The sequence below is a fragment of the Gobius niger genome (genome assembly GCF_951799975.1).
Source record: "Gobius niger genome assembly, chromosome: 4".
NCBI classification, from domain to species: Eukaryota; Metazoa; Chordata; class Actinopteri; order Gobiiformes; family Gobiidae; genus Gobius; species Gobius niger.
Window position 1 is genome coordinate 353,054 of NC_136855.1, and position 6,038 is coordinate 359,091.

Sequence of the window (6,038 nt, forward strand, 5' to 3'; positions counted from 1 at the left end):
GACTGTCCCACTCTGTCCCAGACACGGGGGCCGTCGCTGCTCTGGGAATAACCCGGACTGTCCCACTCTGTCCCAGACACGGGGGCCGTCGCTGCTCTGGGAATGAACCGGACTGTCCCACTCTGTCCCAGACACGGGGGCCGTCGCTGCTCTGGGAATGAACCGGACTGTCCCGCTCTGTCCCAGACACGGGGGCCGTCGCTGCTCTGGGAATGAACCGGACTGTCCCTCTCTGTCCCAGACACCCGGGCCGTCGCTGCTCTGGGAATGAACCGGACTGTCCCGCTCTGTCCCAGACACCCGGGCCGTCGCTGCTCTGGGAATAACCCGGACCGTCCCGCTCTGTCCCAGACACGGGGGCCGTCGCTGCTCTGGGAATGAACCGGACCGTCCCACTCTGTCCCAGACACCGGGGCCGTCGCTGCTCTGGGAATGAACCGGACTGTCCCACTCTGTCCCAGACACCGGGGCTGTCGCTGCTCTGGGAATAACCCGGACTGTCCCGCTCTGTCCCAGACACGGGGGCCGTCGCTGCTCTGGGAATAACCCGGACTGTCCCACTCTGTCCCAGACACGGGGGCCGTCGCTGCTGTGGGAATGAACCGGACTGTCCCACTCTGTCCCAGACACGGGGGCCGTCGCTGCTCTGGGAATAACCCGGACTGTCCCACTCTGTCCCAGACACGGGGGCCGTCGCTGCTCTGGGAATGAACCGGACTGTCCCACTCTGTCCCAGACACGGTCGGACACAGTATTTTTGTACCTGAGTGTTGCCTTACGGTCGTCTGTCACTGACTGCAGTTAAAGCACAGCTCTGTCGCTCTGTTCTTTTTCACACGTGCAGGAAGTTCCCCTGTTTCTCCACATGTTTGTCGAAGTTATTTGTGTTTAGTCAGACCCAGAGGAAACTTTCTGCTCTAGAAGGAAAAAAGAACAAAACTTGATTTCCTCGATTGGATTCAGGGACAGTTTCACGGCTCAGGTTGAACCCATTTTGGAGAAATCAAAAGTGTTCAGTAATTACAAATGTGTCAGAGTCATGACAGGAAAAACCCGTGACTGTAGTTCTAACGGCCCTAAAGGGACGGTCCATATTTCTTAATGTTTGTGTCTGTGGTGTGTGTGTGGCATGTGTGTCATCATCACTAACCACTAAGCTGGAGGCTCCACCTGCACAAACACAAGTCCAGACAAACCAGACAAACATCCTGGACAGAATCCGCCTCAAAAGCTTTGTTTAATTTTCTGCTTTGGATTATTTTTGACACTGAAAAAACATATTCTTTGTCCTCGAAGTGTTTTAAATTTAACATGAACAATTCACCTCTGCAACATTCACTGCAATGTTTTTCAATATTTCTAAATTCAGAAAGAAAAAGAATTAACAATGGAAATATTATTAAACAAATATTATTGAACACTTCAACAACAAACGGGACCAATCAGAACTCTTAGGTTTGACTCAGACACAAACCAGAGTCTCAGATCTTGGATTATTATTTTTTAATTTTGCCGACATTTCGAGAATCATCCATTTTTAAATATAATCAGAGTTTGGCAAGTTTTCCCTGTTGACTGAGCGATCTCCAACACCTGTGCACTGGAGTATGTGACCGCCCACTCTGAGTCTGACTGAAAGCAGGACTAAGTAACTAAGTTAACTGAATAAATCCTGTCCCTCTGGGGTAAACGTGTTGATGGGATGATGGGGGGTCTTCCATCTCCCCGGGGTCTGCGCAATTTACAATCAATATTTAAAAGCTGAGCTTTGAACAATATGCACTGAATGTTCAGTGACTGAAATACACATTTAAAATACACATTTCAAATACACATTTAAAATACACATTTCAAATACACATTTAAAATACACATTTAAAATACACGTTTGAAATACTCACTAAAAACCTTCTGTTCTAACGGTTCTAACTGACAGTGATGTTTCAGAGAGCTGTGGAGTTTCTGCAAACTTTATTCTTTAAACTTTAGTGTCTGAAATGGGACACAGTGCGAACATTAAACTTAACCATAGATACAGACGCATCCCGTCATAGAAGGGGGCGGGGCTTCATCGAGGGGGAAAACAGAATCTTTAGGGAAACACAATTTCCCGCTCTTTTTAGATACTTTCTGGTGGAACTTATTTATCACACACATATACAGTCAAGTCTAAATCAGGTCCATGTGGAGGTTTATTGTTCAGTATAAGTGAAAAAATAGCAGTCGTAGCGAACGCTAGCCAGTGTTAGCATTAGCACGATGCTAACATGAAGCATCATGTTAGCATTCTTTGTTATTTATGTTGAACTCTCCATGTCTTTGTATCTTTATTTAGTATAAAACTCTATTCATAATTCAGCGATTTCTCCAAAGGCGGCGTTCATGTGACATCCCAACATCCCAGAGCCTCTAGTTTAAAATGGAGACGGAGCAAGTCCATGATCTCCTCTGTCAGCACTTATGAACTAATGTTTTCTCCCAAAAACTTCAAAAAGTGGTGACAAAATGCGAAAACATGAGCGTGATGTTGACCAATAGAAATAAAGTAAATACAATTAATATCACAGGTTTGTGAATCCAATAACGATCAAACACTGATGAGGGAAAACATTTGTCATTCTTCATTTTGGAGATTTCTTACAAAAACTGCATTTCTCCCATAGAGCTGTATTGGCCCCGCCCTCCACCTGACACTATGACATCATCACATCTGAATGGTGAGCGCCACCTATTGTTTTCCCCTTCAAAATGACCATAAGGGCGAGTCTGAGTCTGTGTCTTTAACTGGAGGGTCGTGAGCCTAAAAACGGCCCAAACTTCAGCTTCAGGCGTTTGTTTCATGTTTGTTTCATTCATTTGTGGAGAAAACACAGTATTTCACGTCACATTCTTTGGCTGGCAGAAGAATGATCTGACCGTGAGGATGAGTGTGACTCTGACACGGAGACTCTAAAGTTTAAAGTGAAGGATCCGCTTTCAGACAGAGCTGTGCTTTAAACTCCTGAATCCACACGTTTCGTCCGAAAGTGAAACTGAACCATCGACTGCATGTGTCACTGTCACACGTCACCGAGGGAGGGGGGACGCCCTGTTTGTGGGGGGGGGGGGTGTTTTGGGTGGAGGGTCAAAGGCTTTGTGCAATAAAAGCTGAATGTTGCAGCCTCTGTGTTTGTGTTTGTGTCTGTGAGGGTTTAAAGGTTTATGAGCACGGATGAGGAAACAGTCAGAGAGAATCATGACACGCTAAGAGAATCATGACACGCTAAGAGAATCATGACACGCTAAGAGAATCATGACACGCTAAGAGAATCATGACACGCTAAGAGAATCATGACACGCTAAGAGAATCATGACACGCTAAGAGAATCATGACACGCTAAGAGAATCATGACACGCTAAGAGAATCATGACACGCTAAGAGAATCATGACACGCTAAGAGAATCATGACACGCTAAGAGAATCATGACACGCTAACATATATACAGAGCCTCTCGTAAGTGTTCATACACCTTGAACTTTTGCACATTTTGTCATGTTTACAGCCCTAAACATAAAGATTTTATTTTTATTGTTTTACTGAACGTTCACACACAAGTAACAGACAACTGTGAAGTGAAAGCAAAATGATACATGATTCTGTTATTTTTCAAAAAATAGAAAAGTGAAAAGTAGGGCGTGCATAAGTATCATACAGATGAATGAATACTTTGTTGAACCCCCTTTTACTGCAATAACAGCACAAGTCTTTTGGGGTTTGACTCTACAAGATTTGCACATGTAGAGACTGACATTTTAGCCCATTCCTCTTTACAAAACAACTCAAGCTCTGTCACATTAGAAGGAGAGCGTTTGTGAACAGCAGTTTTCAGGTCTTTCCACAGATTTTCAATAGGATTTAGGTCAGGACTTTGACTGGGCCGTTCTAACACATTAATATGTTTTTATTGAACCATTCCATTGTAGATTTATCTTTGTGTTTAGGGTCATTGTCCTGCTGAAGGTGAAGCTCCGCCCCAGCCTCAGTTCTCTTGTGACTCCAGCAGGTTTTCCTCCAAAATGTCTCTGTGTTTGGCTCCATCCATCTTCACAACTATTCTCACAGTCTCCCCAGTCCCCGCTGAGGAAAAGCAGCCCCACAGCATGATGCTCCCCCCCGTATATCTGACACTGGGGATGGTGCACTCAGGACCATGAGCAGTGTCAGGTTTGCTCCATACATAACGTTTGTCTCATCTGACCAAAGCTCCTTCTTCCACATGGAGCTGTGTCCTCCATATGACTTCTACAAACTTCAAACAGGATTTCTTATGTTCTCCTTTCAATAATGTCTTTCTTCTTCCACTCGTCCATGAAGGCCAGATTTGTGTAGATACGACTTATAGTTGTCCCATGTCCAGATTCCCCCAGCTCAGCGGCAGGACTTCACAGCTCCTCCAGAGTTATCTTGGGGCACTTGGTTGTATTTCTGACCAGTGTCTCCTTGTTCAGTTTGTTAGTTTAGGTGAACAGCCGTGTCTTGGTAAGTCTGCAGTGGTGCTTTACTCTTTCCATTTCTGAATGATGGATTGAACAGTTGCTCCGGGAGATGTTTAAATCTTGGGAAATCTTTGTATAACTTAATGCTGCTTTAAACTTCTCCACAGCTTTATCCCTGACCTCTCTGGTGCTCCTGGACCTTCATGATGTTGTTTAGTGACCACAGCTCTGAGGGCCTGAAAGAACAGCTGTAATTATACTGAGAGTAGATCACACACAGGTGCCTCTATTTAACCGTTAGGCCAAGCTGTGAACATTCTGGAGTCATTAGGAATGTTTTAAAGGCAATTTAATGCACTCAGAAAATGCTGTATGATACTTATGCAAGCTCCACTTTTCACTTTTCTATTTTTTTTTAAAATAACGGAATCATGTATCATTTTGCTTTCACTTCACTTTCACTTTTCCGGACATTGTGGTGGTGACAAAGAGCAGAGGAGCCGCTGTGGTCGACATAGCAACACCAAGACTTCAACATCAGGAAAAAGGAACATGAGAAACTAGAGAAACACCAGGGGCTCAGAGAAGAGCTGGAGAAAACCTGGAGGGTGAAGCATCAGTGGTGCCCGTGGTCGTTGGGGCACTCGGGGCAGTGACCCCCAAACTGGAGGAGCGGCTCCAGCAGATCCCAGGAAATACATCAGACATCTCGGTCCAGAAAAGTGCAGTTCTAGGAACAGCAAAGATACTGCGCAGAACCCTCAAGCTCCCAGGCCTCTGGTAGAGGACCCGAGCAGGAGGAAAAAGAGAGAGACCGCCCGCGGAGGGTGAGGAAGAGTTTTTTATATATATATATATATATATATATATATATATATAATGTACACCAAAAGTCATCTCAGGGATAATTGTAGCCTAGCTGGATGATGAAGCGTACAAGTGGATGTGTTTGTCTTTATTTTCCATAGAGTACACAATACCACCGTAAGAGTAACATAACATAACATATAACATATGTCAGTTCAACCAATTCAATAAACATAACCGTTGTACAATCAAAGTGACCTTTTATCCCCTTTCAGCAGGAGCTGAGAGTAAGTCACATGATGCCTTCCTCCCGCCGTGTCAACATACACACGTTTAAACACTTCCAACCATGATTACCGGAAATGACATGTGCAGGAAACACGTCCAATTAAAACAATCCCTTACAATAATAATAATTATCTCATTCTCTCATTATCTCATCCAACAGTTTTTTTTACCCCCAAATGTGTCTGAGTCCCTCTCAGGGCTCCGCACGGACCCGCCCCGGCAGCCTCAGTCTTCAATCATCTTACATCGTTTATAGTAAAAGATCTCACCTGGCGACTCCAGACAATGAAAAACTATCATCATAATGTTTAACTGTACGATGACAGCCTGGCCCTCAGCAGCTCAACCTCTCTGAACCAGGAGAGTGTGGCCCGGGGGCCAAATGTGGCCCTCAGGCTCGTTTCACCAGAAACCTCATGAAGTACCACTGCTGTCAGACACAGCGGCGTTATGGTTCTACGCCCAC